General features: G+C 50.0%; 1 long non-coding RNA gene across 1 annotated transcript; it reads right to left on the minus strand.

Annotated features, from left to right (window-relative positions):
* Nucleotides 1-5226: 5226 nt before the first annotated feature.
* Nucleotides 5227-6335, minus strand: LOC131418982 (uncharacterized). Its single transcript, XR_009223120.1, has 2 exons — nt 6122-6335; nt 5227-5525 (listed from the first exon to the last, which is right to left on the minus strand). It is a non-coding gene; the product is annotated as an uncharacterized LOC131418982 (long non-coding RNA).
* Nucleotides 6336-12456: the final 6121 nt, after the last annotated feature.

The following is a 12456-nucleotide window of genomic DNA, read 5'->3' on the forward strand; positions in this document are numbered from 1 at the left end:
CAAAAATTCTTCTTTTCATAAATAAATAACTCAGAAACACCATATTCCTGTCACACAGTTCCAGTTTTTGCACAAAGACATCCACTGTCAAAAACCATTTGTCAAGGTTCTGGCACAGAACACCCTACCCTGACTCTCTTCCTTCTCTCCTGCTCCTTCCTGTTAATCTCAGCTCCTCTTTCTGATTTAACACAACAATTGCTTCTTAGAAGTTACTCCTGCTCTCACATTTATTCCACATCCACACCCTCTTCTAGGCCATTGCATGCATTTCCCTGGCTTCAAATACGGTCAACAATGTGGTCCTCGTGGTCCCACCTGCGCATGTCCTGAGGTCGTCCGAGGGTCTCAGATTCTCTGCCCAGGCCCAGTGACTCCATCCACGGAGGCCAAGACCTCACGGGAAATCAACAGTGAAGATGGATCCCTTTCAGCCCAGAGAGCAGAGCACATGCGAGTTCCATCTGCAGAAGAGGAAGGGGAGGCTCCCTGAGGCCACCAGCCCCCTAAAGGACCCTCAGCCAACCAGGTCCTGGGGTTCAGCTCCCCTGCCCTGAGCACCTTTCTTCTCAAACATTTCTACGGGATCCCTGACCCCCCAGGGCTGCTCCCTGCAGCCCAAGCCCAGTCCAGGGATGCCCTCTGCCAGCCAAATTCAACCAGGACCTCCACAGGCTGGGGCCCTGGCCCAGCTCTGCGCTCACAACTTTGTCTCCATCCCTGAGTCCAGGGCCCAGAGGCCGCCACGTGGCCCATCGCAGGCCACCCACCAAGGCCCGGAGGTGTCTCTTCTAAGGGAATTGTCCACAAGTGCCCACCCCACAGTCAAGAATTGGCACACACCATTCAGGAACAACGGACACTTGCTTCTTCTAGTGTTTCTAGATGTAACATATGTTACTCATCGTTCTGGTGTGGATTATAATTCAAATGATAATGTTGGATTTCTTGAGTAAAATAAATTGTTATGAAAATTCACTTAATTATTTTTGTTTGTTTTTTTAAATGCATTGGTTCGAAAATCTAGAATCACCTATGGTACATTGTTGTTTCTATTGGACTTGGGTGGACAAAGCATAGGATAGCTGAGCCCACAAGAGTGGACAGGAATGAATTTCCATGGGAAAGGAAGCTCTGCCACCTCCTAATATGGAGCAATCCACCCACCCTGACAGCACATACACCCCCTCATACTGTGAGGTGATGCATGTGTTAACTAACCTTATTGTGGTAATCATTGTGCAATATATACATGTATAAAATGATCACATTGGACACCTTGAACTTACACGATGTTATATGTCAATTAAATCTCAATAAAGCTGGGGGAGGAAAAGATTGATCTGGAGTTTCACAGGACCCACATCTCTAGTCATCCTGGTAGGCTTGTGGTAAGTGTGTAGTAGTGTGAGTGTGGTATGTGTGTCTAGAATAGGTGTGTGTTATATGTATTGTTCCACTTAAGTTGATTAAAATAGGTACCATTTTAGCATTATTTGTGCCCTTTAAGATAATAGATGTTTGAGCAAATTTCAGTGCTAATGAGTAGAGACAAAGATATCCATGCATCTCTACCACCTAGCATGTCATAGGTGCTTCATAAATGTGTGTTGAATACACGAATTAATTCATATAGAAAAGATTATTGTTAATATGATGACCATTAATGCGATTTGGAAGAGATTTCACTGTCTCCTTAAGTTTTCTTCATTCTTTACATTGATTTCACTCTTAGGATATAATCTGATGCTTAGCCAATATAGGCTAAAATATGCTGCAGTAACAAATATATCCTGACATCTCGATGGCTTAACACAAAAAAGGCTTATTTTTTGCTCTTGCAATGTCCAGTTTGGATCAGGAGGCTCTTCTCTACATGGGACTTGGGGATTAGCTTGAATTGTGTGGCTCCATTATTTTGGCATGAGGCCTCTTCTTTGTTGCTGGAGTGGAAGAGGCTGGAAGACTGTGCAGGACTCAGGTATGAGCCTGTGCCACCAACTCCCACTTGCTAGAATTCAGCCACATGCCCCAGACAATCTGACATGAAGCCTGGGAAACGACTGCCCGTGTGCCCAGGTGTCCAGGGAAGGGGAATGGTGGGGATATCTCATTGCATTGTCCCTGTCCCGTCTCATCATCCACCCAAGGTTCTTTTGCGGGCCTTCAGGTGTACTCAGCAGTGTTGTACGAATATCTACAGTCTGCTCCAATGAGTTCCAACATATTTTAACTACAGAGCACATGTCTTTTAAAGCATTTTCTAATGCTCTCTATATCAACTGTTCGTATTGGTCCACAGTTGTCAGTATTTTATATTTTTTCCTCAGATAAACTTAACTTTTTCTGTGATAACCCTATGGGTTTTGAGAGACTGACATTCCTCAGTAAAGAAGTGTCCCAGATACAAGGATAAGATAAGAAGGACTTAGATAGTTAGGAGGGGTTAGCATACATTGTATTTCTATGAGATTTTTCCCCCCACAGGCAATGCGATATGGAATTTCCCCATATCCATGAAACTGACTATGTGTGGGGAGGGTGGAGTGGGTGGAGTTAGGTGGGTGAAGGACGTGCTACGTACTGAGCACCTACTCTGTGCACCAGGCGCTGAATTAGGAACCTATGAAGTTGACATATTGATCCCATCTTACAGACGAGGGTGACAGACAGTTCAGGGTAACAACACCCTACATACTAGAGGATGTTTTCAACTTTATGTAAAGATTCTTCCGTTTCCCTCCAGATTCCTTTAAATCCAGGGCTGGCAAACTACAGCCCATGGACCAGCTCAGGCCCACTGTCTGCTTTTGTACATTATTTGACTCTCCATGTCTGGCTTATTTCACTGAGCACAATGTCCTTCAGGTCCACCCACGTTGTTGCAAATGGCAGGACTTCCTGCTTTTGCACGGCTGACTAGTAGTCCATCATATGAATACATCACCTTTCCTTTATCATTCCTCTGTTAATGGACACTGAGGTTGCTTCCATATCTTGGCTCCTGTGAATAGCACTGCAATGAACACGGACGTGCAGGTGTCTCTTCGAGATCCTGATTTTGATTCCTCTGGATGTATACCAGAAGTAGGATTGCTGGATCACATGCTAGTTATAATTTTTGGAGGAACCTCAATACTGTTTTCCATAATGGCTGAACTAATTTACATTAACACCCACAATGTGCAAGAGTTCCCTTTTCTCCACATCCTTGCCAACATTTGTTATTTTTAGTTTTTTTGAGAATAGCCATCCTAACGCATGTCAGGTGATATCTCATTGTGGTTTTTTTGTGTGTGCGTGTGTGAGGAAGATCAGCCCTGAGCTAACATCCATGCCAATCCTCCTCTTTTTGCTGAGGAAAACCTGCCCTGAGCTGACATCTATTGCCAGTCCTCCTCCTTTTTTTCCCTTTTTCTCCCCAAAGCCCCAGTAGATAGTTGTATGTCATAGTTGCACATCCTTTGGTTGCTGTATGTGGGACGCCACCTCAGCACGGCTGAACAAGCGGTGCATCAGTGTGTGCCCAGGATCCGAACCCCGGCCGCCAGTAGCGGAGTGCGCGCACTTAACTGCTAAGCCACGGGGCCGGCCCCCTCGTTGTGTTTTGATCTGCATTTCCCTGATGATTGGTAATGCTGAGCATCTGTTCATGTGCCTGTCGGCTTTTTGTATGTCTTCTTTGGGAAAATGTCTATTCTGGTCCTCTGACCATTTTTTAATCGAGTGATTTGGTTTTTTGCTACTGAGTTGTAGTACAAGTTCCTTATATATTTTGGATGTTAACCTCTTATCAGACAGATAGTTTGCAAACATCTCCTCCTATACACAGTTAGCCTTTTCATTTTGTTGATGGTTTTCTTTGCTGTACAGAAGCTTTTTAGTTTTATGTAATACCACTAGTTTATTTTGAATTTTTTGCCTGTGCCTTTGGTGTCATATCCAAAAATCCATTGCCAAGACCCATGCCAAGGAGCTTTTCTTCTGTTTTCTTCCAGGAGTTTTATGGTTTCAAGTCTTACATTTAAGTCATTATCTATTCATCCATTTGGAGCTAATTTGTGTGCTGTAAGTTAGGGGTCCAATCCCATTATTTGCACGTGGATACATGAACAACATTCCACGGGCTACACGCTCTATGGGCTCAGGCCCAGCTGCCCCTTTGGGATGAGTCGGTAACAACACGACTCAGTGTGTAAATTGGTGATTGTCTGAGACCATGGACCTCAGAACCACACGGGCCCAGACCTCACCCTGGACAGCAAGGGGGAATGTGGGTCATTCACTGGCCAGCATGAGAGTCTGTGATCCTCGCCCCTGAGGTGAGCTCACCCCTGATCCATCAGGTCTCAGACAGGGAGGAGTGGCCCAATGTGGCCTTCTAGGGAATTTCTGCCCTAAAAAGAATTGTATAAGGAAGTGCAGGGGTGCTGGAAGTCCTAGTTCACAGGGAGCAGTGGTGTTTATGGAACGAGGCCCAGCTGTAGCCTTAAAAACTGCATCACAAATCTTTCCTCTGGATACAAAACCAGCAGGAAAGGACATCGGGGTCCTGGACCAGGATCCCAGGAGGATTCCCATCTAGGTCAGGGGTGATCACAGAGCCCCTAGAGGGGCCGGGGGAGGGAGAGTCCTGCCTGCCCTTAGTCCATCTGCACGTGACCTTCCTCTAGCCTTGTCCTCTCCACGTGCAACCTCTGAGTTTTTACATTGTTCTCCCCACTTGGAGCTGCTGCAATCCAGAGTTTGAACTAGAAAACTACAAGTTCCTAATATTCAGTCAGAAGACATCTCCACAAGAGAAGCAGAAAATGTTCCCTCTTGCCCCAAAAACAATAGAAAGGCAGCCAACTGTTCTGCGGCAGGACATGGTCCTGGCTGGTGCCATTTGAAGGACACCCACATTTCAGTGGTTGTTGCTCTGCTTTGTGAAAGTCCCTCCAACCTCCAAATCCAGGGAGTTCTGAGGGGCTGTCTCTGCTCCTGGCCCAGGTGAACCACACTGAAATGAACCTGTCCTCTGAAGAAGAGGGTTTTGGGGGCATCCTTCAGGAACCGGGGGTGGGGCTGGCACTTCTCCCTTCTCCCACAACAATAAACTGATGACTCTGTAAGATCCCTTCATTCGAGGAGGAGTGTGAGAGTCTGTGTCTCATTTACATGAGCACAGGGAGTGAAGGAACCACACCACTACTCCCAGGCTGTAATAGAAACAAGACTACAGTATAATATTAAACTTAGCATTTACTATTCACAAAAAAAAATTGCCCCTCCAAATAGGTAAGTAGGGGCTGGGGAAGAGGGATGAGGAAGTTGGGGGGGGGGTCGATCCCTCCCTTGTGGCCTACAGGGGACCCCAGAAAAAGGATCACAAAGCTCTCCTTCAGATGAGAACCAGAGGAGGTGACCCAGTGCACCCTGAGTGTTCAGCTGTGTCCCTGTTGCTGGGGAAGAGGCCGCTCTGGAGCTGGGCTCAGGAGTGTCATCGGCCACTGGAACTGGGCTCCGTGTCGGGGGCCTGGTGACTGAATAGAAGAGATGATTATTTGGGGGCCTTCCCAGGATCATGACCCCCCGCCCCACACCCACTGCACTCTGTGCTCCAGGCCCTGTGCTGAGGGCTCAATCAGCCAACAGCACCCCATGCGTCCCTGCCATGGGAGCCATCATTCACCAACATCCGTTTCACAGAGGAGTAAACTGAGTCCCAGAAAGCTGAGGGGAATCACCCGTCACAGGACTCGTCAGGAATGGAGCTGGGATCCCACTGCCAGCTGTCTGACTCCCCAAGACCACACTTGGCCCCAAGTTTTACTGTCCCCTGGATTCAGCCACTGCCGGCCCAGACACTCCCTCAGCTCTGAGCTTGACGATGCTCACTTCCTCCTGGCCTTGAAGAGAAGTCACATGCTGCCAAACCACTGGGTCAGCGACTCTGGATGCAAGGACAGTTGTGGCTACAGGAAGGAGCCACAGCTCAGGTGACCCTCCCAGAGCCTGCCAGCAGCTGGAGTCCAGGTACCCCAGGGATCGCCATGCAACAAGGCCTGGGGCTGCCCGGGGAGCCATGGACACACTTAGAGTCCTCCCCTGCCCTCCCCCAGCTCCTGCCCACCCTCACCTCTTTCCCTTGCTGAGCTGCTCCATGGCCTGGAACCAGGCCCCAAATCACTCCTTGGGCTCAAGTTTGTAGTTATCTGCCGCCTCCTGGAGCAGCAGGATCTCCCTCATTATTTTGTATTCCTGGGGCCAGAGGGCAGGAGAGAATGCAGACACGGCCTGGGTGGGGGATGATGTAGGGTCTTGTGAGGGGTGAGGAAGTGGGACAGGGCCGGTCCTGGGTCTTTGCTCACATGGTTCCCTCCAATTCCATCCTGGCTCTACCTGTTCTCAGAGATGGGTATAATCAGCCCCTCCTCCAGAAAGTTTTCCTTGATGCCATCCCCCTCCCCCTCCCACCAACTGGATGGGTCTCCCACTTGTCTGTTATCAAACTCTCCCAATAAATGTGAGGTGTAGGGGGTGGGGCCAGGGAGTGTTCTGCCTGGAGGGTCTCTGGTTTCCACTCCCCTTCCCTCCCCCACAGAGAGTGCCACAGCCGCTCGCCTCAGTCCCTTTTCTCCATGTTGATCTTATTCCCCCAGAAAGCAGACAGAGTCCATCAGAAAGAGCCCCCTGGCCATAACTAGCCCCCATCTCCACCCCTTCTCATGTTGCACTATCACCAGGGGGCAGGCTCTTCCAGAAACAGGACTTGGACCTGGGCCAGGCTCTGGGCTCCACAGCAGAGGGGACAGGGGAGCGGAGGCCAGAGACCTTGTAGCCCAACCCTCTCTGATGACAGATAGGGAGACTGAGGCCTCAGGCAAGAAGGGACAGCTCAGCCACTGATGTGCTTCCTGACTTGGAGGGGCCTGACTTCACTCTCCCACGGGCAGGGCCTCAGGGAGAGGCTGAGTCCAGCTCAAACACAACCTCCTGCAGCTCTGCAGTCAGGCAGCTCTGAACTTCACCAGCCCAGGGAACCTGGACGGCAGCTTAGGTGGAGGCTTCATTCACTCATCGCTGAGATGGGCCTGACACCCTGGCTCCCAGGGCAGCTGGGAGACTCCCATGAGAGGAGGTTTGCCCAGTGCTGAGAGCTCAGGGCTCAGCACGGGGCTCTCTCCTCCCAAACCTGCTCACTTCCAATGGAGGATTTCAGGCTCTGTGGCACCAGGAGCAGGGCTGGAGGAGGGAGGGCCCTCCTCTCTTGATTTGAGGCCTCCAGCTGGGAGGGCAGAGCCCCTCCTGTCTGACCCTGGAGCCTTTCCCCTACAGGACCCTCATCTGCTGTTGCTGCTTCTCCTGGACTCTCTGGGGGCTCCATCTCCAGAGTGGAAAACTTGAAGGGCCCCTCCTGCCAGGGTCAAGAACAGGACACTGAGGTCACACACCCCTCACCCCATTTCTCCTCAGCACCATGACCTCAGACCCTGGACATCTGACTTGAGTCAACTGGTACCAATGCCACTCCATCCTCCAGCATGTTCTAATTCTAGAACAAGCCCAGCTCCAACTCTCACTCTGGGTGTGAGCTTGGGCCTGCAGCCTGGCCTCCCTGAGCCTGCTTCCTCATCTGGAAGGTGTGAGAACTCCATCTGCCTCCCAGAGTCTCCTGAGGACTCGGTGTCATGTGCCTGTCATCACCGCTCTCCCCTCACAGCTCCAGGTGGAGCAGGCAGAAAGCTCCCGCATTCCTTTCCTCCGTTTTACGCCATCACCACCCTGTGAGGCCTGCACCACATGATCATCATCCCTCCATTTCCCTGATGAGGAGACTGAGGCCCACAGAGTGCAGTGACTTGCTCAGGAGCCCAGAGAGGAGAGGCCACTTGCCTCTCCCAGCCAGAGACGCTGTTCCAGATGCCCGCACCTAACCCCCAGCCCCACCACTGACCAGAGCTCTGTCCTCTGAGCTCTCAAGGTGCATCCTAGGCCCAGTCGTGAATGGAGAGGGACTGAGTCTTGGGAGCCTGTTTGAGTGGCTCCTGCCTGCCCCAGCCCCCCTGGAGTCAATGGCCTCCAGACTGGAACAGAGGCCATGCCAAAGCCGTCTCCTCCCTGAGGAACTGAAACTGGCAAACAGCCATTGATGATTAAGCGGCTAGTAACTATGGGGGATTGGAATTTGCCAGCTCAGAACATGGCTCTGCCTGAATGACGTTTTGGCCCCCACCCCCACTAACTAACCAAAGGAGTTTGGGATGGGAGGCCTGCCCCCAGAACAGGCCATCACCATAGACATCTCCGGTGTCTGGGTGGGTCTGTGCTAAGCCCATTCTTAGTTCTGGTTACCCTTTACGAGAGACATTTACATTTGAAAAGAAAATCTCCATCTGTAAATGTATCTTCTTCCCTGCACCAGGAAGAAGGGGGGAATGGTCTTACCTAGAAACTTATCAGAATGGAAGGCGAGGACTTAAATCTGCGTGATAAACCTACTCGTTGTTAACTGTGCTGTCTGGGCAATATGCCATCTGACTCCCACTAGGTTCCTATAGATGACATCTCCCTGGAGCCTGGGTCACCATGGTAATGGGTGTTTGAGATATTTTTTTCAGGAACTGAACCCCTTATCCGCTTCAGGCTGAGACCACCAACACATCAACTGGGCCCTTTTGACGGCAAGAGGTTGGAACTCCACCCTCAGGGCATGCTAATGCTGCCATTCTGTGAACATGTGTCCTACAAAGAGGCATGGAGGCTGACTACGCCTGCGCAGATCATCAATTACCTCATCTCTCCTCACCTCCAATCATTTCAGACCACCTCACCCCCTTCCCCATAAATACCCCTGAGTCCCTATCTTCTGGGAGGCAGATTTGAGACTTGTTCTCCCGTTTTCCTCACTTGGTTGCCTTGTGATTAAACCCTCTCTCTCTGCAATCTCGTCGTCTCAGTGATCGGTTTTCTGGGCGGCGGGCAAAAATGGACCTGGTGCGGTAACAGAACCCCTCAGGACATTCCCCTGCACACAGCTCTCTCTTCATCCACTCAGGAAGTGGACCCCCAAGGTGCCGCCTCTGATCAACAGGGAAGGGGGTGACAGGACACTTTGCTTCCTTGTTTATATATAGCTTCTGACATCCATTCAGGAAGGATCCACTTGTTACCGTACCAGGTCCATTTTTGCCTACCACCCAGAAAGCCAAACACTGAGACAATGAGATTGCAGAGAGAGAGGGTTTATTAACCACAAGGCAGCCAAGTGAGGAAATGGGAGAATGAGTCTCAAATCCGCTTCCCCTACAACAGGGACTCAGGGGTATTTATGGGGAAGTGGGCATGGTGGTCTGAAATGATTGGAAGTGAGGAGAGATGAGGTAATTGATGATCTGTGCAGGCATAGTCAGACTTCATGCCTCTTCATAGGACACATGTTCACAGAATGTGGCATTAGCATGCCCTGAGGGTGGAGTTCTAACCTCTTGTTGTCATAAGGTTGCTTATCGGACACATGTCTGTGTGGGCCCAGTAGATGGGTTGGTGGTCTCAATCCTGCCTGAGGTGGACAAGGGGTTCAGTTGCTGAAAAAATAGCCCAAACACCCATTACCATGGTGACCAAGCTCCATGGAGATGTCATCCATAGGAACCTGGTGGGAGTCAGATAGCATATTGCCTAAACAGCACAGTTAACAATGGGTAAGTTTATCATGCAGATTTAAGTCCTCACCATCCGTTCTGATAAGTTTCTAGGTAAGGCCATTCCTCCTTCTTCTTGATACAAGGAAGAAGATACCTTTACGAATGGAGATTTCCTTTATAAATGTAAATGTTTCTTATAAAGGGCAACCAGAACTAAGAATGGGCTTAGCAAGGACCTTCCCAGATACCCATCCCAGATACCCGGAGATGTAATGTCCTGTTTGGGGCCAGGGCTCCCATCCCAAACTCTTTTGGTCAGTTAGTGGGGGTGGGGGCTGAAGTGTCTTTCAGGCAGAGACATATTTTGAGGTGGCCAATTCTGATCCCCCATAGTTACTAGCTGCTTAATCATCAATGGCTAACTGTTTGCCAGTTTCACACTGTTGGGGAAGAGGGAGAATCCACCTCTGCCCTTTCCCCCAAAGTTCTTATGGCTGGCCAAATAATTAAAAGACAGGTTATCAGGAGAAAATAATACCAAGTTTAATAACATGTATACATGGGAGAAACCAGGGAAACTGAGTTTCTCAACACAATGGCAGAGACTCTCATCTTAAATACCATCGTCAGCTAAAGACAAAGGAGGATGTGGGGCGGGGTAGTGGTTTGGGATTTCAGAGGGGAAGAAGACAATTCACATGGAGAGGGAAATGCAAATGTTTGTCAGACAATTCTTTGCAGGGCCACCTATAGAGAATGTGGCTGGAGAGACAGAATTCACAGTAATCAAGAGTATGTAGATTTAAGTCCTCTCCTTCCATCCTGATAAGCATTTTCACAGATAAGGTCATCCCCCCCCTTCCCAGTACACAGAGGGAGATACCTTTACAAAGGGAGATTTCCCTTGTAAATACAAATGTTTTTCTGGCAACTCCTTGCAGGGTCACCTAGAGAATGTGCCCAGGAAGAGACAGAATTTTTGATAGGATGAGCCTGTTTGTGCTTTCCTATTGTAACATCTATTTTGCATTATATTACAGCCATCATATGATAGTAACTCCTTCCTGGAACAGGTCTTCTATGTTAAATTCTTTAGGCAGTTTGGGGGAGGTTAAATGTCCATCAGAGAAAATAATCAAGGTAAAGAGATATATTTCAGGGTGGCCAATTTTGATCTCATAAAACACTAAGAATCTATCAGGTCCCCAGACACTTCTAAGCCACCTGGGGCACATGTCATTGCCAACTAGGCACCAGGTGAGACTCCTGTGATTGACTGGCAGTGACTACTCTAGGGGCCTAGTGTGGGGCGTTGGGTCACAGATGCACACAGATCTATTCCTCGTCCAACCATTTGGACCCAAGGCTGAGCAGCCTGTTTGTCCACCTGGGCCACGGGAATCTCCTGTCGTGCCCATCCCTGGAGCAGGCAGAATGCCCTCCCCTTGGAGACGTGTTGAAGACAGAAGGAGCAGCAGGGGCCCGGCTTCCTGAGGACAGACTGGGCTGGTTTAAGGAAGAAGGGAACCCCCCCCACCACCCCATCCACCCAAAAGCCTGCAAGAAGCTATGTCCAGCAGGATGGACCCACATGGAAGCCAGAGACCTGCTGATTCCACCAGCTCAGCAACTCCCCCTAGAACAGCCCAGCCACCGCCACTGTGTCCCATGACCAGGGCCTCCTGCCCACAAACCACACCCACATGCCCATGGTCCACACAGATCCCACTTCTTGTTAATCTGGACAAGATAGACTGGAATTTTCAGAGAAACTTTAAGTGAGAAACCATCAAAACCACATCCTGCCCAGTCCCCCTTCCCCTCTCACCCTCCTCCTTTCCCAGACTTCCAACCTCCATTCTATCTTGGTCATCAGCTCCCGGCTCAATGCGTTGTCTTCACTATACAGCTCTTTAAATTTTTCAGAGCTCTCCCTGAGGGGACGGAAAGAGGAAGGATAAACTGAGGAATAATGGGGGATGGGGATTGAGTGCAAATCACTTTTATTTTAAAAACAAAAGATCCAAACTACCTGGGTGAGGGTTTTCATTGGGTTCCTCTGAGCACTGAGGTCTCTGTGGGACTGGGGAGGGGGCTCTCAAGTTGGTCACATGGGGTTTCCATTCCCATTTCTATTGAGCAGTTCTGTTTTGACCAGTTTTGGTTTTAACTGGGCGTAGAGTTCTGTTGCTATAAAGTCGACACTTGCAAATCTCCAGTTTGGCTCAACCCAGGATCTGACATTTAAGGAACCTGATTCCTGAAGCAGAACTGGTGGCCTAAGGTCCCAGGGATGATCGGAGTTCCTGCCCACCAGCCCAGGCCCTGTCCTCAGGGTTTGCTGCCCCCCAGGAGGTCCCAGCTGACTAGGGGGCCATGGCAGACTTATGGGAGGTCCCTCATCCATCTGGTCCTCCCTTGAAGAGAGGCCTACCCACCTGGTAACTTTCCCCCATGTCTTCCTCAAACAGTGGATGGAGACACTCTGCAGAGCAGCGAGGATAGAATGCAGTGAGGAGAAGTTTCAGAGGATGTGGCATTCCTGGGGAAGGGAAGAGGATGAGATGTGAGGGGGCACTGGAGCCCTGCTTGCTCTGGCTTCAGTCTCCCTCAAGGTAAATCTCCCCTCCTGGATGAGACAGATGCTCAGGGAGCCCCAGAAGGGCACATTTAGGACCCAAAGAGTAACACTCACAGGGAGGGGGATTTTAGCTCCACCCAGGGAAGGAGCCAGGTAGTGAGCATCCTCCCACTGGGACCTGGAGTTGAGGTCTGTGGGCCCCTGGCAGGAAGGGCCTAGGGACTTGCAGGGGCTTAGACCACACAC

The sequence above is a fragment of the Diceros bicornis genome, chromosome 20 (assembly GCF_020826845.1).
Source record: "Diceros bicornis minor isolate mBicDic1 chromosome 20, mDicBic1.mat.cur, whole genome shotgun sequence".
NCBI lineage: Eukaryota > Metazoa > Chordata > Mammalia > Perissodactyla > Rhinocerotidae > Diceros > Diceros bicornis.